Source organism: Hemicordylus capensis, chromosome 4 (assembly GCF_027244095.1).
Source record: "Hemicordylus capensis ecotype Gifberg chromosome 4, rHemCap1.1.pri, whole genome shotgun sequence".
Lineage (NCBI taxonomy): Eukaryota > Metazoa > Chordata > Lepidosauria > Squamata > Cordylidae > Hemicordylus > Hemicordylus capensis.
The window spans coordinates 310423028-310445761 of record NC_069660.1 but is presented as its reverse complement, the minus strand read 5'-3'; positions in this window follow the sequence as shown (position 1 = coordinate 310445761).

Here is a 22734-nt window from a genome sequence, read left to right as displayed (position 1 = left end):
TTCCTGATCCCACTCCAGTGCCTTGTCCTTGCATACCACAACTCTTTCCCTTGGATTCAACACCTCCCATTCACTTCTCGCTTCCCAGCCCCTCCTTCTAGGGTTGGCAAAGAGTAGCAGGGATCCACACTAGTCTGCACCAACCTGATCCACGGCTCTGAGCCCCTGAAGGTTTTGGAGGAAGGGCCCTATTCCCTGACTTCCAACCTATGTGTAGGCCTGCAATATGGAGACTTAGAGATTTCATACCTGCTGCATTCACACTGATCTGTACTTATTAGTAAAGCAGTGGCCTTTTCTCCAATATATTTGTCTCATTGCTATATTGCCTCATGTTTTCTGGTGTGGGGGCAACTGTAACCTTTCCAGCATGACAGATCTACAGAAGCAGCATATGAAAGGCAACGGTCAGTCACCAGCACACCTTGCACCTGTGGATAATGGAGGGGAGGAGGAAGAGAAACATATTTTTATTCTTTGGCTACCACATTTGCCACAAGGAAAGTGAGAGAGAAAGTGTCTGGGGGAGGAGGGAGGCAGGCAGGTGGAGGAGAGGTGTTGGGAATTTCTGGGGCATTGTTGGGAGGGATCAAACCCTGTTGTGCCCCCCAAGACATAATTCAAACTGACTTGGAATGGGAAGCAAAACCAAATATTTTCTGAGTTGGGGAGAACAGTTTGTTCTTTCTTATCTGAATTCTGACTCTGGCTGTGAAGGAATAACTCGTCCTTCTTTTCTGTTGCAATGCCTAGTCTGTGGAGATCCATCTGTCCCCTTCCTTGGTCAAGTTTCATCATCAGCTGAACACCTGGCATAGCTTGAGCCTGACTCGGGCTTTAGTTTATTACATCTGGCTCTGGCCAGTTTTGATTTGGGTTTCTTCTGCTGTTCTCTGTCTGATCGATTTCGCTATGAGTTTTGTTGCTTTTTAATTATGTTTTACATTTCAAATTAATGTTAAATTAAGCAATTAATTTCACTGAATTTTAAATTAAGCCATTAATTTTAAAAATGAAGTAAATTAATTTTAAATTAAGTAATTGTTAATTCAAGCAGCTTTGGCATTTCTATGGATATGGAAAGCAGCATAGATAGATATATAGTTAGATAGATAGGAACGCAGGAACAGGGGCGGATTAAGCTTTTTGCTGCCTAAAGGCAAAATGGCTTTTGCCGCCCTTTTAGCTTAAACAGAAACGGTTTACCTCTTTTTTAAATAAGGTAAAAGAGGGGGGCTTTCTCCTAACCCACTCCACCCTTGCTGCAGCAGCTGCTGCCCACAGAGAGGGGCGGCAAAATTTGTAAAGGTAAAGTGTGCCGTCGAGTCGGTGTCAGCTCCTGGCAACCACAGAGCCCTGTGGTTTTCTTTGCTAGAATACAGGAGGGGTTTCCCATTGCCACCTCCTGCGCAGTGTGAGATGATGCCTTTCAGCATTTTCCTATATTGCTGCTGCCCAATATGGGGGTTTCCCATAGTGTGGGAAACATAACAGCAGGGATTTGAACTGGCAGCCTCATGCTTGCTAGGCAAGTCATTTCCCGTTGTACCATTAGGTGGCTTGGCAAAAATTGAGAAGGGGCAAAACTTTTGAGGAGGGGCTTCTCAAAGTTTGCCGCCATAGGCGAATGCCTACTCTGCCTCTCCATTAATCAACCACTGCATAGGAAGCTGTCATATACTGAGTCAGACCATTGGTCCATCTCGCTCAGTATTGTCTACCCAGACTGGCAGCGGCTTCTCCAAGGTTGCAGACAGGAGTCTCTCTCTATCTTGGAGATGTCAGTGAGGGAACTTGAAACCTTCTGCTCTTCCCAGAGTGGCTGCATCCCCTAAGCGGAATATCTTACAGTGCTCATAGATCTAGTCTCCCATTCAAATGCAACCAGGGCAGACCCTGCTTAGCTAAGGGGACAAGTCATGTTTGCTACCACAAGACCAGCTCTCCTCATAGATAGATAGATAGATAGATAGATAGATAGATAGATAGATAGATAGATAGATAGATAGATTCTTAATGTTGAGAGGTAGGGTAGATTCAGATTACCAGCCAGTGACTTGAATGGCATTCAAAGGGGAGGACAAGCTATTATTAGCCATGATAACTGAATAGACCCTTCAGAGTACCAGTTGTTGGTCCTGGACACTCTCATGCCATGCATGGAGGCTTACCATGAGAACCTGCTGATCCTGCTGGGAAGCAACCAGTTGCAGGGGAGCAACAGTAGGAGAGAGGGCATGCCTTCAACTCCTGCCTGTAGGCTTCCAGTGGCATCTGGCTGGCCACTGTGTGGAACAGGATGCTGGACTAGATGGGCCTTGGGCCTGATCCAGCAGGGCTGTTCTTATGAACCCTGTGCCTGATTAGATGGCCATTGGTCTGATTGGGAGAATTCTTATATCGAATGGCTTAGACCAGGGATTCTCAACTTCGGGTCCCCAGATGTTGTTGTTGTTGTTGTTGTTGTTGTTATTTCGATTTATATACCGCCCATCCAAAAATGGCTCAGGGCGGTTTACAAAGAAAAATAACAAACAAATAAGATGGCTCCCTGTCCCCAAAGGGCTCACATTCTAAAAAGAAACATAAGACACACACCAGCAACAGTCACTGGAAGTACTGTGCTGGGAGCGGACAGGGCCAGTTACTCTCCCCCTGCTAAATAAAGAGAATCACTATAGTAAAAGGTGCCTCTTTGACCAGTTAGCAGGGGTGGACAGCAACTCCCATAATCCCCAGCTCCAGTGGCCTTTGGTTGGGGATGATGGGAGTTGAACTCCAATAACATCTGGGGGACCCAACATTGAGAATCCCTGGCTTAGACTACCAGTTCTCAAGCTTTTTGACATTTGGAAGTGACATGAAGAGAGCTGACAACTCATCAGCTCATGAAAAAACTAAGGCAACAGCCTGTAGAACCTGTGCTCTGTCAAGTTCCCACCACAGGGCTGGGCAACCTGGGCTCTCCAGCTGTTTTTGAGCCACAACTCCCATCATCCCCAGCCACAATTTATTGAGGTTGGGGATGGGGTGGCCTACCCCTGCTCTCACAGTTTCCTGCACAGAGCATGGAGCTGTATAAGAAGACCTCCAAGCTCTGAAATTCTATGGCTGACATCCTAATGCTGTGCTTGCACAATGAACAAAATTCTAGGGAACAAAGAAGAATGTGTAGTGGCACTAAATCAAGGAGATTTTCAGAATGGCCTCATCCTGCAGTTTTGTGCTGGGGGATGGTTTTTTGTCCATCCCCTTCAGCAGGCAGCCTCAGGGAGCGCTCTGATTGGTTGGGCTGCACAAGTGGGGGCGGGCTTTCATGATGTTCACGAGGTTCCTCGCCCTCCTCCTCAGTCCATTTCTTTTGGGCTTTCCATCTCTCCCATCCCTAGGGGCAGAACAGGCTTTGTTGGTCATCCTTTTGGAGGCCGAATAGGAATTCTTGGCCCCTCAACTGATTGGCCGTGTTAGGGGGTCTTTTTGGCTACTCCATTCTGTTTCTCCTAATGTTAGCTAATTAGGTCACAACTGGGCAGGCACAGTGCAGGCTGGGTGGAGATGTAGAAGGGTTTTAGATCAGTGAGCACCCTTTTGCAGTTGGAAGGGGTGGATTGGTCAGCCAGTCCTTAGAGGCTTCACGGCCCGGGGGGACTTCGACTTGCCATGACGACTGCTTCAGGGCTTCACAAACCTTAAAGGTTGGATGGCTTGGGGGTGGGGGGTGGGGGTTGAAGCCCTGACCCCTTTAGGGTTGACAATGATGGGGACGAAGCAGGTTTGCACTGCCTCTGTCCTGGAGTCAGGGTGTGTTGCCCGTTTTAGGAACGGGGAAGGACTTTGATGTCTGAATCCGGCCTTTGATAGGCCCTTCACTGTTGTGGGGTGGAGTTTATTCCACAATCACTTTGCTAATTTTGATCATTAATAAAGTTGTGGCCCCTTTTACCCAAAATTGAACTGTATTTGTGTCTTCCTTGCGGTTGTGGTGTGTAGGCAATGAATGCACTCTTGTGCAGTAATATCCTACAACATGTATGGGGTGTGCCATAGGTTGCACATCTTATTGTGCAATCACAAACATATTTGCACTAGTGCAAATCTAAGCACATAAGAACAGCCCTGCTGCATCAGACCCAAGGCCCATCTAGTCCAGCCTCCTGTTTCACACAGTGGCCCTCCAGATGCCTCTGGGAAGCCCATAGGCAAGATGCCTCTCAATGCCAGTTGCAGGGGAGCAACTGCAGGCTTGCCTGTGGGCCAGGATACGGGACTAGATAGACCTTGGGCCTGATCCAGCTGGGCTCTTCCTATGTTCTTGTGCAGGTCTGAACTAGAATGAGCAGATCCAAAGGGCAGATGAGGCTCCTGTATCTTTCATACCTGTACAGAACAGCAAAGTTTTGCTGGTGCAAGCTAAGCCTGCCCAAGTGCCCTTTTCCTCTTTGCAGCAAACATGTGCTGGCTCCAGGAAGAGGGAGCAGTGCGAGTGCTTGCCAGAAATAAAAGCTGTGTGATGTCAATAACGTCCAACCAGCAGCATTCTAGTCCTCAAGGTGACACAGGTGACAGCTTGCCAGCAGTTCCATTTCCACTTGAGCCATTAAGCTGTTTTCAGACTCTTCCTCTCCATTGGCAGGATGTCTGATATTGCCTCTCCTCAAAGCCACTGTTTACTGTCCTTCAGCTGAACAAATAACAGCAGGTATGCAGAAGATATCCTGGCAGACCTTCCCAACTCCTGCTCTTGTCTTAGCAAGGGTTTGTGTGTGGCATGGCAAAAGGCTTGCTCCTGGGTTCTCATAAAAGCCCTCTCAGGGGAGCATGAGTGCACTGACATGTCATTCTGTCAGATGCAACCAGTCTTCAAACAGAGTGGAAAGGGGACCCAGGACATAGTACACTTTCCCTGCTCTCTGAATTGTGTTGCACAGTCATGTTTCCACTGACTGTCTCCCAGCAAAGATCATCTGCCCGTGCAATGAAGACAGAATAGATCAGGGTATCTTACTTACTTACTTGCTTGCTTATCTATCTATCTATCTATCTATCTATCTATCTATCTATCTATCTATCTATCATATTTCTATGCTGCCCAAAACTTGCGTCTCTGGGCAGTTTACAATTAAAAACATATAAACATTAACATTAAAGTAATTTAAAACCCAACATTAAAAGTATTAAAACTATAAATCTAATTAAAAGCCTGGGTGAACAAATCTGTCTTCAGTGCCTTTTTAAAGGTTGCCAGAGATGGGGAGGCTCTTATTTTAACAGAGAGCACTTTCCAAAGCCCAGGGGCAGCAATGGAGAAGGACCGTTGCTGCACCTGTGCATCTACCTCTCTGTACCTACGGACACCCCCCACAAGATCCTCAAGAATCACCCCATTTACATAACATATCCTCATAAGGCTGAAAGAGCTGCAGAAGGCTTACGAGACTTCCATGGGATCCCAGGACTGGAGCAGGAAAGCACTGGCAGAAAAGCAGCAAATTATTAAGAGCTAGCATTCCATGGGCATTCATTCATTCATTCGTTCACTCATTCATTCATTCATTCACATCCTGCTCTTCCTCCAAGGAGACCAGAGTGGTGTGTGTGGTTTTGTTGATCAACAGAACAACCCAGTGAAGCAAATTAGGCTGAGCAATAAGTGACCAGCCCAGTCACCCAGCGAGTTTCCTGGAAGAATGGGGACATGAATCCGCGTCTCTCTGAACTGAGTCCAGCATTCTAACCACTACACCATTCTGCAAAAGACTAGAAACAGTAGATTCTGTTACATTCTGGTCTCTCTTGTAATCAGTGAAGGTATAATTGTAATTTTTTAAAATATATATATAAAGGATGTACCAAATTTGATTATAAATGATGCTTGGGGGAGCTACCTTTAATTATATATTAAATTATTCACTAACCTCACCCCTGGACCTCCCACATGGAACCCAGATTAAGGACCTTTGGTTTAGATCCCAAAATTAAGTGGATTTATCAGAACCATTACACTGCTCCCCAAAATAACCAAGTGATCTCTTGTTGATCTCATATGTTATTTTGTGTTTATTTTAACTTAATACCTTCCTGAAACATTGTAATATCAGAATAAGTATCAGCATGCATATTTAGGTGACAATTCTACCATTCAAGTTCAAATACCAACTCACTTTGAACACACTTTTAAGGGACGGAGGGGGAAGACCTTTCACTGTAACACAACAAGGTTGTTCATGAGATCAAAATCTGGGCAGGACAAGTCCAGCTTTGGAACATAAGAACCTAAAAACAGGCCTTCTGGATCAGGCACAAGGCCTATCTAGCCCAGCATCCTGTTTCACACAGTGGCCCACCAGATACCTCTGAGAAGCCCACAGGCAAGAGTTAAGGGCATGCCCTCTCCCCGGCTGATACTCCCCTGCAACTGGTATTCAGAGCCATCCTGCCTCTAAGGCTGCAGGTGGCCTATAGCCCTCCAACTAGTAGCCCGTTGATATAACTCTCCTCCATGAAGTGAGCCAAACCCCTCTTGTTGTTGGCTATTGCCACATCTTGTGGCAGAGAATTCCACAAGCTGATTATGTGTTGTGTGAAAAAATACTTCCGTTTGTTGGTCCTAAATTTCCTTTCAATCAATTTCATGGGATGACCCCTGGTTCTAGTGTTATGCGAGAGGGGGAAAAATTTCTCCCTATCCACGTTCTCCCCACCATGCATGATTTTATAGACCTCTATCATGTCTCCCCACAGTCATCTTTTTTCTAAACTAAATAGCCCCAGGTGTTATAGCCTTGCCTCTTAAGAAAGGTGCTCTAGGCCCCTGATCATCTTGGTTGCCCTCTTCTGCACTTTTTCCAGTTCTACAATGTCCTTCTTTAGATGTGGTGACCAGAATTGTACACAGTACTCCAGGTGTAGCCGCACCATAGTTTTGTATAAGGGCATTACAATATGAGCAGTTTTATTTTTAATCCCCTTCCTAATGATCCCTAACATGGAATTTGCCTTTTTCACAGCTGCTGCACATTGAGTCTACACTTTCAACGTGCTGTCCACCATGTCCCCAAGATCCCTCTCCTGGTCAGTCACCGACAGCTCGGATCCCATCAACGCATACTTGAAGTTGTGGTTTTTCGTCCCAATGTGCATCACTTTACATTTGCCAACACTGAACCACATTTGCCATTTTGTCGCTCACTCACCCAATTTGAAGCTATGCATGCTCCTGATTTTTGATTGTGTGTGAGCAACCAACTAGGAAGGAGAAGGGGGAGTGACTGTCTGTGAGAGAGGAGCTTGGCAGGACACTTACCCAGCATTTTAACAAGGTCGAAGAAAAAGCCATCCTACCCAGCTTCTCTCCCCTGCTCCTGCCTATTTGTTTGCTCACACATGATCACAATTTGGGAGTGCACACAGCTTCCAAAGCTGAGTAGGATGCTTGTCCTTCCATGTTTTTGATCGTGTGAACTGCCTTAACATCTTCTCTGACAATTGAGATGGCAGACTCAAAGTTAATTGCATGCTCGGGACATATTTTAACATTTCAAATTCAAACATCAGGTATGTCTTCCTGGATGTGGTTTCAAGCAGACTAGATAAAGTTTAAAACAGACTAGAATGCCCGTGCCTTTCCAACTTGTTTGAGCATTGAGATCATAATGAAAGCTGGATTCTAAAGTGTGGCCTATGATTTTCTAATGATAACTGATATCTTCTGGGTGATTTTTTTCTTTCTTGACACCCTTGGTTGGCTCTGTTCTTGGAACACTTTGTAGTGTCATCTGCGCTGCCCTTTCAGTATCTCCATACATGGTGTTAGCACACGTTGTCACCTCAGATACCGCAGCTAAAAAGCCAAGTCGAAGTGAGCAGGAGGGGAGACGGAGCAGTGTCTACCGAAAAGGTCAACAAACACTGTCAATTTCTGTTTTGGCCTGAAGCTTTACTAAAAACACAGCATGTAAGACAAGACTCTACATCATGTCAGTGGAATGAACTACAGGGGCACTGCATTAAAGCATGCTTGGGAGTAGCTCTGGAGACTAAAGGAGCGAGGAAAATGGGCTGGCCTTTAAACAGAGGCCCACAGAGAGAGCCAGGCAGACAATTAGTATGACGGCGGTGTTATGTTTCACACACACACAATTGTGTCAGGATTGGTGTGGGTAAAGTTGTGTATTTTCATGTCCTACCTGATCCAAAGTCATACACAAGGCTGCCTGGTATGGCTGCCTGCTGCACTGCAGTTTTATTTCCTAGGCTCCAGGCAAACCTCATCATGGGTGACTCGAGAACAATTATTTTAGTGGAGCAAAGGGGTGGCAAAGGATGTTATTAGGAGAATGACGATTTTGCCATATGTTAAGTACTGATAGAGTTACGGCAATGTTGTGAGTTTATTTACCTTATTAATGAAGCTTGCTTGTCATTTTCAAATGTATTCAGAAAATGGGCAGATTCCACTTAGAAAATACTAAAGTCGTCCTCACAACCATCGCTGCCTAGCGGGGCATGTGCGGAGGGGAAGGCCAGATCGATCTTAACTTTTCCCCACCTCCAGACGACCAGTAGCATTGTGTGCAATGTGCGGCTTGCGTGCCCGCAATGTCTGCACCGCTCTGGGCACCATGGATTTATGGAGGCCAGTAAAATGCAGCCTGGTCTCCAGATGTCCCTAAATGCACTGCACAAGAAGCGTGGTGCATTGAGGGATTGCCCCTCAAGCTAGGTGCTCTAGGTTCCTGGCTCTGGGTCTGCCTGCAGCCCGGGCAGACACATGACCTGGGACCAGTGTTCCCTCTAACAAAGATTGCCAGATGCTGTTGACTACAACTCCCATGATCCCCAAACAACAGCCAATGCAGCTGGGAATTCTGGGAGTTGTAGTCAACATCTGGGAATCTCTGATAGAGGGTACACTGTCTGGGACTTGGGTAAAAGGGCGGACTCACACGCGTTTACCCAGGGAAATCCCAAGGAAAATTCCTGGGCTACCCAGCGAGGTAGCTTCACACGAGCAGCCCTACCTATTTGATTGATTGATTGATTGATTGATTGAACTTTTTTTTCTACCACCTGAAACTTGCATTTCTGGGTGGTTTACAACAACAACAACAAACAGAAAAGTTAAAACATTAGTTAACACAAATAAATGACAACAACAAAACTTAAAGCACTGGTTAAAATAAATGACAGCAAAAAGTTAAAACATTACAACAATGTAAAATTTCAAAACAACATTTTAAAACAATGTTAAAACTGTTCAAACAATATTTCATGAAAAGCTTGGGTGAACAGATGTGCCTGTAAAGATTTTTTTTTTAAATGTCAGAGATGGGGAGGCTCTACCTAGTTAGGGCTGCACATGTGAACTGCCTCACTATCCTTTTGGATTCTGTCTCATGTGAACAGGCTCACTGTCAATCCTTCTTGCCTGCTTTCCAGGTTAGTTTCCCCTTCCTGTCCAAGGCCATGTGGCAGGGAAGAGTGCAATGGAGAGAGGTCAGCACCAGGCCAGCGGAATTCTGCAGGGGAGATGACCCTGCACACACACACACACACACACACACACACACACACACACACACACATGCCCTTGCATACATGGAGGTGAGTGTCACAATCAGTGAGACCCGCCTCGAGAGGGTTAGCGGGGAGAGCGGGCTTAGCCTGCCCGCTCCGCACATGAGCAGGGTGCAGCCTTGGCCGTCCGGATCGGCCACCCACACGGAGCCAGCGGGGGCTGCGAGGATCGGGGGCCACGCGGCCCCCAGAAGTTCCAGAATGTTCCATGAGTCTGCTGGGCATGCTGGAGAGACCTCCGAGCCCGGGAGGCTGCTTTTAGCCTCCCGGCAGGGGTCTCCTCTTGTGTTGCCGCTATGCGGAGCTGCAGTGTAGTAACACATGATCATAGAGTCCAGGTTAGTGGAGCACTCACTCCGCTAACCTGGGCTTAGGGGAGGGCTCCGTAAGCGGGTTACCCGCTTGAGAGCAACCGGGCTCGCCTGTGAGCCTGGTGGTTCTCATGGTCTCTAGAAAGCAGGCTAGGCTCCCATAGCCCACATTTTGGTGATCGTGAGAATTTCCTCATGGTCTCACCCAGCCCAGTTCCTGGCCAGGAGGGTAGGCAATGGTTGCTCCCTGGCTCCTGAGAGGCTGGAGGGATCTAACTGAGGAAAGACGCACCTTTTAAAGTGGTGGTTTTCTTATATAGAGCAGGGAGAGAGCAACTGTCCCCATCCAACCCCAGCACAGCATCCCTTCAGTGGTTGTTGCTGTTGTCTGCTTGGCGTTGAACCTATGTTTGGTTTTTGATTGTGAGCCCTTTTGGGACATGGGGCCATCTTATTTATCTATTATTTATTTTTCTTTAAGAACTTTTGATGAAAGGTGGTCTGTAGTAGTAGTGGTGGTGGTCTCCTATCGACCTGGCTTTACTGACTTCTACTGCTTATCCTGGGATAGAGGAGTGAGTGATAGAGGCTTCTTTAAACAACAGAGGCCTTTTTAAAAAATGAATTCCAGCAGCAGGACAATAATATATGATGACTGTATTGTCTGACACTTTGCTGTCAAATTTCAAGGGGATGGGGGAGCAAAAGGGGAGGCAGAAAATATTTTGTAGGGCTACCCACTACCCCTTACTCCCCTTTATTGTAATCCCTGAGCCCCATCCTGTGGAATTATCTATTGCCTCTCTGTGCAGCAGGAAGCAGAAACAGCTTCCTTGCTGAGCAAGCTTTGCCACAGAATCATGGTCTGCTTGTGCTGTTATGCTGGACCTTCTGCCAGGGGCGTATCTAGGGGTAGGGCAGGCAGGGCACGTGCCCTGGGCGCCACTTGAAGGGGGGCGCCATTTTGTAAAATTATTATTTTTTTAAAAGGCTGCCAAAAACAAAATGGCCACCGTGCATGCTCAAATGGCCTCTGTGAGGCCCTAGGTCATGCCAGGCCTTGCAGAGGCCATTTGAGCATGCGCGGTGGCCATTTTGTTTTCAGCAGCCATTCTTTTAAAACAAAATTTATTTAAAAAAAATGGCCACCACACATGCTCATATGGTCCCTGTGAGGCTCTAGAGGCCAGTGGGGAGAGGGGGAAACTTTGCAGACCTCCACCCATGGCCTTTAGGAAGCCCCCCAAAGGGGCTACAGGTAAAAAAAAAATTAAAAAAAATTAATATAATATAAGTCACTGTACACATATTCAGTTTGGCACTATGTACAGAGAATCAGGGGTTGTGAATACTGAGCTGAAGCTTATGAGCTAGGATTGTATTCATTTGCTCTTACTTTGCTTCTTGTGATAAGTGAGTTAAATGTGATGTCGTAATAATATGGCTATTAATGGTGAGTTTGTCTTTGAATCAGTGTTAAATCCTTAGTATTAAGGCCCACTGGGAGTTTCTTGCTCTCTTTCTCTCATTTTAACTGTCTTTCTGAAATACTAGAATATATTCCAAGCAATGACACAATTTACTCTGCATATCCTTTAATTATTTCCAGAGTATCTGGGAAAAGTCAAATTCTCCATTTATTTTTAAAACTTATGTAATAGTGATGCTACAGTGCAAGTAGAGAATTAGACAGGCATTTATGTTTAGTTTTCCAAGTACACCTCCACATAGTATTTGGGTATTTCATGAGCCCCAGCATACTGAAATTTTTAGTTTTCCAGCATTTTTTGGTCTGGCTAAGTCCACTGCTAAAATAGTTTTTGAAATATTAAAAGATTAACGAGCCTGACTTGTATTTTTGAGCTGATATTATGGTAAAGTTATCTGAAAGATGGGTGTCAGATGCTTGGACAGGGGACACAATTTCAGTGTTTGCCCTAGGCGCTATTTTCCCTAGATACGCCTCTGCCTGCTGCTGCTTCTGGTGGTCTGTTTGGTGTGATCCTTGGCTTGTTTCTGACTCCTGGCTCCTGTTCTGACCCCCGTCTCTCAGCTACTACTTGGTTTGACCCTTGGTGCATTCCTGGATCTTGGCTCCTGTCCAGACCCTCTGACTCCTGACCATCTACCTTGCTTGGCTCCTGGCATGTCCCTGGCTCTCCCAGTCAGGGCTTCAGACTTGTGACTTCTGCCCATGGCTCAGTTCCTAACAATCATAGCGTAGAACAAGCTGTCTTGAGCCTGGTTCTCACTAGAGAGCAGTCTCCTCAAGAATAATTTGAAAGTACACTGAGCCACTTGTCATGATGCAGCATTCATGCTGAGGTGCTGCTTCTGTGAAATGATGCCTCCATGCACATAAGAAGCTGCCTTCTACCGAGTCAGACATTTAGTCAGGCCAGTTGAGTACTCTCTACACGGACTGGCAGCAGCTCTCCAGGATTTCAAAATGGGAGTCATTTCCCTAATGCTCTTAATAAAATATAATGTTATATTCGAAATATGATTAAAATGCTAACTTGGCAAAGAGGCACCTTTTAATGTGGTGTTTATCTTATGTTTCTTTCTAGATTGTGAGCCCTTTGGGGACAGGGATCCATCTTATTTGTTTATTATTTATCTGTGTAAACCACCCTGAGCCATTTTTGGAAGGGCAGTATAGAAATCGAATTAATATAATCCTCTATAATAAAAGCCTTGGGTGTCCGCCTGTGTCTCTGCGCCTGTGTCTTTCTTGGCCGTTCTGGGCATGCGCGAGAAAGATACGGCCGCAGAGACACGGCGGCCATGTTGGGTCCCGGTCCAGGAGGAGGAGAAGCAGGGACGGGGAGGGCAGAGGCGGCCGTGGAGAGAGGAGATGCGGCAGTGGCGGGTCTGGCCCGCCTGCCGAAAAGAGCAGGGAAGGGAAAGACGGCGGGGGCAGGCGGCCCGGCCGCAGGGAGAGGAGAGGCGGCGGCGGGTCTGGGGGAGGAGGCGGGCGGGGGGAGGAGGAGAAGCGGGGACCGGGCAGGGCAGATGCGGCAGCAGTGGGACCGGCCCTGCCGCTGAAACGGCCGCAGGCACCAGGCGCCCATGTTGGGGCCGGGAGGAGGAGAAGCGGGAAGGAGAAGCAACCCCAATTTCAAGAACCAGCTTCGGGGAAGTGAGTCTCTTTGCCGCTCCCTTCCCCGACCTTCCACGCGCACTTTAACCGTCTCTCTATTATTCCGGGGTGGGACTCTCACCTGCTCTCCCCACCACCAGCCCCATAGATGGAGGGGATCGTGTTGGAGCAGAGGCTCTCCATCCCCATCCCCCAACAGAGCCTTCAAATCAGGGCTTCCTGGCCCGTGTCGAGAAGAGGAGGAGGGCACCGAAGCCTGCCCAGCAGGGTCCTTGGTCTGCGGTCGCGCGACCCGTAAAAACAAGGGCGGGGGTGTGTGTGGCGAGCCTGAGTGAAAAATCCACCCAGGCCCCAAATGGGACCTCCACCTCCCTCCCAACACCACCCAGGGAGCAGGCCCCCCCCCACTGAAAGTTCTTTGCGGGAGGGCGGAGAAGGCTACTAGCGCCCGTTATTTTAATGGGCTGAAAATTACTAATATAATATAATATAATATAATATAATATAATATAATATAATATAATATAATATAATATAATATAAATAGCCCAGCCACTCTCTACCTGAGTAGCAATATATATCAATTTTCAACTAAGTTAACAGGTGGTTCCATAGACCATCCTGACTGCAGAGTTAACACACATGAACACACAAACACACACTTAACAACATAAACATCTCCAGTATATCCTTATTTCTTTATTTCCACTTGGTTATAAAATTAACCCACAAGACCAAGTTTTAATTATTCAAAAAAGCGCATCTCTATATGTTTTATATTGCTTGTGACTAACATTATTGTACACTAGAGATTCACTATATTAGAAAAGCATGAAAATTACTTCTATCAATTAAAAATATTATCATACTTAAAGTCTTGATAAATTATTGAGAAAGGTTTGTTACTACTCTGGGAAAAATATAAACTGGAGGAAAAAACATGGAATTGCCACCTACTGCTTTTCATTGGCAATGATTACAGCTGACATTTTCTCTAGGGTAAGCCACTTCTTTATTCATACTGACTTTTCTTTCCTCTGACTTGTGGTCCTAAACTTTGGGTCCCCAGATATGGTTGGACTACAGGTCCCATCATCCCCAGCTTTGGAGCATTGTGGCTGAGGATGATGGAGATGGCAGTCCAACAGCATCAGGGGACCCAAGTTTGAGAAGCCTTGCTCTACTCTGATTATAAAGGATACCAGCTGATGTTCAATGGCTACATAACATGGAGGGCCCTGTTAGAGATTTCACATCTTCTGGGTGTGACCTCCGGTGTCTTCCTGGCTGCTGACTATTGGTTTAGCCATCTCCTTCTTGCCCCCTTGGCTACCAGATTGCCCCATGCTGCCTGGATCTCCCAATCCTGGTCCCAGATTTTCACCCCCTAGTGTCCACTGCTCATGGCTTAGCCCTGACGAACAGTTCCCATGCTTCCCAGTTCTGAAAGCTGCCAACATCACCCATTGGTACTCTCACAGCTTTGAGACCACAGCTTTAGACTGTCACAGCTTTGGGATCACTACATATCTGTATGAAGGGTAGTAGGAGATTCATGCGGACACCCCCTTACATAAGAACATAAGCATTAGAACAGCCCTGCTGGATCAGGCCCAAGGAGGCCCATCTAGTCCAGCAGCCTGTTTCACACAGTGGCCCACCAGATGCCTCTGAGACGCCTACAGGCAAAAGGTGAGGGCAGGTCCTCTCTCCTGCTGATACTCCCCTGCAACTGGTATTCAGAGCCATCCTGCCTCTGAGGCTGGAGGTGGCCTATAGCCCTCCAACTAGTAGCTGTTGATAGACCTCCCTCCATGAAGTTATCCAAACCCCTCTTAAAGCCATCCATGTTGTTGGGGGTTTGGATATAACAAAAAGGTGATATGCTATAACAAAGGGTGAGATCACTTCAGCAACTGCCAGCCATACAATCAATGAAGGCTACCCTCCTCTGATGAGATGGGATATGCTCAGCCTGGTGCTATACGCAATGATCTCCAGCTTAGGGCTCCTATTTTTCAGCAGCGGCAAATGGGTCAACGAATTAAATAGCTTTGATCGGATGCCAGTTGATCAGAAGCCAAAGTATCAAACTCCACCCCCTCCAACAACAACAAAAAATCCCCTCAGACTGAACCTGAATCTCTTTTTGAACAGCAAGGACAGCTAAGCTCCATTTCATGCATTTTAAAGCTTTTGGATGAAGCTCACAGCAGCCTGCGATGTGACTTTGGTGGGCATTCTTGCGTAATGAATGAGCTATCTCTGGTACTCATGTTAAAAATACTCACCTATGTTCCTACAGCTGTACCTTGCAGCTAATGTACTCACACTTCTCTGGTTCACATGGTATTTTTAACCTCAGTAGGCTGCCTGTAGATTTTCTAATTCTTTTTGGTCCTGGTACACTTGGCCTTCAAGTTAGGCAAGACAGATGCTGAGGTAACCTTCTGATCTTGTTCATTTATCAAGTGAAATCTCTCAGTGTGACTATGTTCAGGGCGATTTCAGGGAGTTCTTGCTTCATCTCCTCTTTTCGGTTCGTATCTCTGGTTTGAAAGAATCGGTGCAAGTCCGATTCGGCACTCCGATACCCTCTATACGTATAGAAGCGATTCCTCAACATTCTGCCCTATTCTCCTCCCAGTTTGCCATGTTGCAGCATGGCTAAGAAAGAGCCTAGCCAGACTAATGCAGGTTAGGGGTGTGTGAGATTTCCCCCCCCCCCATTTTGCAACTTCAGTTCCATTATTAAAAATGTAATTCATTTAGTGAAGGATTTATTAAAACTGCTATTTGTTGCATAACGAATACTGGACATTTTCATTACTCGGTTTCATCACCCTGTAGCTCAGGGAAAGAGCATCTATTTTGCATGCAGGAGGTCCTAGGTTCAACTTCCAGTGAGGGCTGGGAAAGAACAGAAGCACTCTTACCCTTGGATCTTGGGGCCCCGGCCTGTGGCCTTCAAGTTCTGGGGGGGGGGCTCCTGCCGCCGCTGCAAGACCTCCCTCGCCACTGCAAGGCCGAACTGCTGATCTTTCAAAGTATTCTATCCTCTCTGTGTGCAACCAGGGTTGGGGGGTGAGCCGAGCAGGCCTCCTCTTGGCGGTGGCAGCAGCAGGCAGAGCAGGGCCGGCTGCTGAGTCTGCCTGCCCGGCCCTGTAGTGCTTGGGGACTGCAAGGCACTCCAGCGCGCCTGCGCAGTTTGAAAGAATTCCAACCCTGCCTGCTGCTTGGGAAACGCAACTGTGGGATCCGAATGTGATTCGTGGCGAAGAGCTGGCGTCACCCGAGCCTCTCTCTGAGGCCATGAGCTGGAGTCTGGGCAGAGACAGGATCCCACCTCCAGCCCACAAGTTCACATCTGATCCTGAAAACCCATTCCGGCCATTTAACCCCTTCCTTGCCGCTCAGCCAGACTGGCTGCTTTCTGTGAGCTGGCTCAGTGAACGGACTTCCATGGCCACTTCCTCTCTTCCCTGTCCCCCGGGCCAGGAATCCCTCCCTGCTGCCCCTTGCCCTGGCTTCCCCTAAGCTTCCCTCCTGTGAGAGAACTGCCCTCCCAGTCCCTGGCTCATTGCCACTGGACTGGGTTCTGCTCTTCTTTCCTCATTTCACCTTGAAGCACTGGCCACCACTGTGGCATTGCCCACACAGGGAGGAGATGAGAGCTGGGGGCAACAAAGTGAGCAAATGATTTGTATGTTGTTAATGCAGTTTGGAAGCTGCCGGGGGTGTGGCTCATGGCAGGGGCAGTCTGGGAACCCAAAATGCCGAGGTGCACCACTGGGAAAGATTCCTGCCTGAAACCTTGGAGAGCTGCAGCCAGTCAGTGTAGACCAGGGGTCTCCAGATGTTATTGGACTTCAACTCTCATAACCCCCAACCAAAGGCCACTGGGGCAGGGGATTATGGGGGCTGAAGTCCAATAGCATCTGGGGACCCAACAGTTGAGAATCCTTGGTGTAGACAATACTGAGCTAGATGGACCAACAATCTGACTCGGTATAAGACAGCTTCCTATGTTCCTAATGAGTAGCTTACCTATTAGCACAGCAGAGCAGTATGTTTCTTTTTAATCTATACAGTATGTATCAAGCTGCTTGAGTCTCACTTACTCACTCACTGACATGAAACTCCCAGATAAAACATGCCGTTTTCACCGGTAGGTTCCAGACCTCACCCAGACTATCAGAAACATTGAAAAACCTGGGAAAAGTGATCTGAGTGTTGAAGTAAGTTTGGTTCTGGATCAGGTCACACTCCTCCAGAAATACCAAGTCCGCAGATTGCGGGTGCTTCTGGACCCAACAGTGTCCTTGGTGGACAGGTGGCAGAGGTGTGCAGGAATGCCTTTTACCAGCTTTGGCTACTATGCCAGCTGTGACCCCACTTGGAGATGCACTGGTAGCATCCAGACTGGATTACTTGACATGTGGCTGTCCTTGAAGATGGTTTGGAAGCAACAGCTGGTCCAGGATGCTCAGGGGTGCCAGTCACTTCTCGAGGATCACACCCATCCTGTAACAGCCTCACTGCCTGCTTGTTTGCTTCTAGGCTGCTCTGGGAAGAGCACCTGCATGTGTGAATGCAAAAGGTTCCAAGTTCCCTCCCTGGCAGCATCTCCAGGAGAGGGCTGAGAGAGAATCCTGCCTGCAGTCTTGGAGAAGCCACTGCCAGTCTGGTTCGTTAGACAATACTGATTGAGATGGACCAATAGTCTGATAAGAGGAGAGCTGGTCTTGTAGTAGCAAGCATGACTTGTCCCCTTAGCTAAGCAGGGTCCACCCTAGTTGCATATGAATGGGAGACTAGAAGTGTGAGCACTGCAAGATATTCCCGTCAGGGGATGGAGTCGCTCTGGGAAGAGCAGAAGGTTCCAAGTTCCCTCCTTGGCAGCATCTCCAAGATAGGGCTGAGAGAGAATCCTGCCTGCAACCTTGGAGAAGCCGCTGCCAGTCTGTGAAGACAATACTGGCTAGATAGACCAATGGCCTGACTCAGTATATGGCAGCTTCCTATGTTCCTATGGTGTCAGGCAGCTTCCTATGTTCCTATATAAAAAGTGAAGGGGGTGTGCTTAATCATGTTGTGGTGCAGGAGGAATGCTTGCATGATGCAAGTGTGTGTGTGTGTGTGTGTGTGTGTGTGTGTGTGTGTGAGAGAGAGAGAGAGAGAGAGAGAGAGAGAGAGGAATCATTAGAAGGTGAAAAGGAGTGGCAAAAGCTCTTTGGGATGGGAGGCTCTAACAGTACTGAGAACTGCTTGCACTAACTTTCTTCGCCTGGTGTCACTATGCACCTAAGCTACTGTCAGTTGCTCAATGGCCAGAGGAAAAATACAAAAGAGATTAAGGGCTGCCTTGTAGTGAGTCAGAAGTCCCCTTAAGTGGTGCAGCGGGGAAATGCTTGACTAACAAGCAGAAGGTTGCCGGTTCGAATCCCCGCTGCTACTATATCAGGCAGCAGCAATATAGGAAGATGCTGAAAGGCATCATCTCATACTGTGTGGGAGGAGGCAATGGTGAACCCCTCCTGTATTCTACCAAAGACAACCACAGGGCTCTGTGGGCACCAGGAGTCGAAATCAACCTGACAGCACACTTCACCTTTACCTTTAACTATGAGCTTACCTTTACCTTGTAGTGAGTCAGACCATTGTTCTGCTTAGCAGTGCTTTCCCTGGGTCATAGTCATGAGTCTTTCCCTACCACGTGACCTAAAGTCATATAATTAGAAATCCTGGGACCTTCTACATAGAAGCCATGCTCTATCTTCCTATTTTATGGTGACCCTTCACCAAGGACACCATGTGCTGAGCCTGAAGATCTTTGGACAGCGGCCAAAGTCCCCACATTCTGGGTTCCTTTCAAGCATACATTTCCTAAAGAAATGAGAGCAGGTTTGCCTTCTGTGGTCTTTTAGCACCACCCCCAAGTTCCCGAAACGAGATTTGCTTCCAATTCATTCTGTAATTAAATGTCAGCAGCCGTGGCTCATGTCCCTTCCTCTGCAATGGCAGTTTATCACAGTGTTCTCACTGGCTGATACAAATTAGAAGTGAAGAGGAACTCAAAAACACTCTAAGACTTGGTGGAAAAAAAATTAAGGAGCAGGAAACCCACAATTATGGTTATTATCGAGGACCGTATGTCACCCAGTGGCATTGATCTGCTCTGACGCAATCCAGGCCGGGCAACAGCCCTCATTATGTTTCCACAAATAAATATAATGTGGATACAAAGGGGTTATATAAGTGTGCTTCTTTCTGTGGGTTTGGATTTCATAATTCACTTTAACTTCTGTGCTTACTAGCTCTCTTAAGGTTTCAGAGTGAATTAGCTTGTGTCTGGCCCATGGCAATTATAGAAGAGACTTCGACTCCAGTACCATTGCCAGGCTTCAGAGCCAGACAGGGAAGACAAAGGAACAGCCTAAAAAGGCAGCAAAGTCCTCCGAAAGAGAGAGACCTGGCAGGCAGGTAGAGTGCTGATCACTAGGGAGAGCTGTCCAGCAGTACTGGTAAGGTTAATGCAATGCAACACCAAATGCATAATAGCAGGGGAGCTGTCTAGGAGGTTGGTTGAGCTAGGAGCAACAACACTGCAGGGCTGTTGCACCAGCAGCTTCCAAGCAACAACCAAGGAGTTTTTAGTCGGCTTAGTTAAAAACTGGAGAGCTGGTCTTGTGGTAGCAAGCATGACTTGTCCCCTTAGCTAGGCAGGGTCTGCCCTGGTTGCATATGAATGGGAGACTAGAAGTGTGAGCACTGGAAGATATTCCTCTCAGGTGATGGAGCTGCTCTCGGAAGAGCATCTAGGTTCCAAGTTCCCTCCCTGGCTTCTCCAAGATAGAGATGAGAGAGATTCCTGTCTGCAACCTTGGAGAAGCTGCTGTCAGTCTCTGTGAAGACAATACTGGACCAATGGTCTGACTGAGTATATGGCAGCTTCCTATGTTCCTATGTACCCTACTCTTCCTGGTGCTCTAGTGGTGCCAGATCCTGACCATAATCACCATACTTACCCAAATAGAATATGACTCTAAATTTAAGATGACCTCCTTATGAAATTGAGGTTAACTAGAGGTTATACCTGTATTTACCTGAAAGGAACAGGATTCTGAATTAAGACGACTTCCCTGATTTCTAACATAAAGATCTTGGAAGAAACATAGTCTGGATTCAGGTAAATACAGTATGATAAGGATTCTTCTTTCTCAGTAGATCTCTGAGATGGGATGCCTTGGTCTGTTTTGCACTGCACCCTCTGTTTTCAGCTTCAGTTTGGGCTCCTTACTGTCTCTGCTCTTGCAATCCTGGGTTGTGAGTCCAGTTAGGGTACAACATGTCCATTGATTTAACTTAAGGTACCCTGACCTCTCCTGGTCCTGGTATGTGCTTGGGATCTGCTGTGGAGTCCTCTGGAGGAGGTATCATCTGATTCCGGCTCTGGTCATAATCAGATCACAATCCTCAGGGGCCTATATACATGTGCTATTCACATCCAGCAAGATCTTTCTGAGCCCTGGTCAATCCATTTGCCAGGAGCTGGAGCGGAAACAACATGGTGGATGAGTAACATAACAGGTCACTCATGCAAATAATCTCCCAAAGAAGTAGGAGTTTCCATGAAACTAGCTGAAGAATTAGAAGCCTATTCATACTGTCTCTGAACCTGGAGTGTCATACAGCTAATAACCATTGATGGGTCTATCTACCAGAAATGTCCCTGTTCCTCCTTAAACCTTGTAAGCTGTTGGCCATCATACAATATTACACCACTGAATTACATTCAGAATGCTGCTGAATACCAGATGCAGGGAAGCAGAAGCAGCAGGAGGCGGGGGGCATATCTTCATCTCCTGGTTGCGGGCTTCCCAGAGGTTTCTGGTGGGGAACAGGATGCTGGACTAGACAGGCTTTGAAACTGATCCAGGAGGACTTTTTATCTACCTATCTACCTAGCTATCTAATATATTTTTATACTGCCCACTACCAAAGTCTGTAGGCAGTTTGCAACAATAAAACAAACCATGAAATGCTAAAACAATTAAAGTTCAATACGAAAAAGTTCAAATGAAAATAGCTGACCATAAAAACTACTAGATAGCTAAACAGCTTGGTTGAAGAGATGTGTCTTTAGTTGTTTCCTAAAAGTCAACAGGGATAGAGAAGCTCAAATCTCAGCAGGAAGTGTGTTTCTCAGTCCTGGGGCAATTACAGAGAAGGCTTGCCTTTGAGTCATCACCAGACAAGCTGGTGGCACCCTCAGAAAAACCTCCCCTGGAGGTTTTACAGACAGGGCTTTGCCCCCGAATCTACTCCTGATTGGAGTGTGCCACTACGCATATTCTCCAGATTTAACCCAACCTCCCTGCAGGCTATCAGGGACCACGACCGACAGGGCTTTGTTTTTCCCCAATGAGAGGCTGTGAATTCTGGCTGAGACTGAGGTACGTCTGACTTAAAATAATCCTCTATTTCCAGCAGCTTTTGAAAAAAACTTTGATGTTTCTGCTAAGCTCCGACGCTTGTCTTTGATGTGCGTGGGGGAGCAACCGAGGGCTATGTGAATGCTCCACCTAACCCCCCAGATTAAACCGTCTCGAATCTGCTGTGAAGTAGATTCACTCCTCAGATACCCCACAGCATAAAGCCCTGTCTGTAAAAGCTCCTGAAGCTCTTAATAGGCGGCGTGGTTCATACCAAAGAAGGCATTCTCTTAAATACCGTGGGTCTAAGCCACTAAGGGCTTTATAGGTAATCACCAGCACTTTGTATTTTGCCCAGAAACCTATTGGTAGACAGTGTAGATCTTTAAAAACCAGAGTAATATGGTCTCTTTGGGACGTCCTGGAGACCAATCGGGCAGCAGCATTCTGCACCAATTGCAGTTTCCAGACTATGTACAAAGGCATCCCCATGTAGAGTGCATAGCAGTAGTCAAGCCTGGAGGTTACCAGCATGTGCACCTCTGTCTTAAGGTCGCTCATTTCCTGGAAGTGAGTGTTTCAAACTGAATAATAAGTATAATAATAAGTATAATAATAAGTAATAATAAGTTTGAAACACTTATGTTTCAAACTTATGAATTTACTCCAGAAATGACTTGCTTCTGTTATTTGCCCTGTACTGCCTTATTTATTGTAATCCATTTTGAATTGCTTTTATAAAAAAGTGCACCCCCCACCCCCAATTAAAAGAAAATAAATGTGTGCTTGGCTGAAACAGGGTTTCCTTTTCATGAAACTCCCCGCACACGCACATGTATGAAAAGGAGTTCTCTTCTGGCATTTACCTTATTGGGAGAGAACATTAATCTCACCTGTTGTACAGAGCACAAACATCTCCCTCTGCTTCAGGAGTTCCTGGCACTCTGCAGAATGCCTCCCTGCAGCTCCTTTAGGATGGGTGATTTCTAGTGGTATAAGGAATGGTGGTCCATGCTCTGTCTTCTTAAGAAGGAGAGAGGATCAGATGATGTAAATCAGGGATTCTCAATGTTGGGTCTCCAGATGTTATTGGCCTTCCACTCCCATCATCCCCAGCCAAAGGCCACTGGGGCTGAGGATTATGGGAGTTGAAGTCCAATAACATCTGGGGACCCAATGTTGAGAATCCCTGTTGTAAATGATTAATAAGATAGGCGGGTTTGGGAAAGACTCCCACCTGAGACCCTGAAAGCCCACCTCTGCCAAACTAAGCAGCACTGGACTCGATGGGCCAATGATCTGGCCCAGT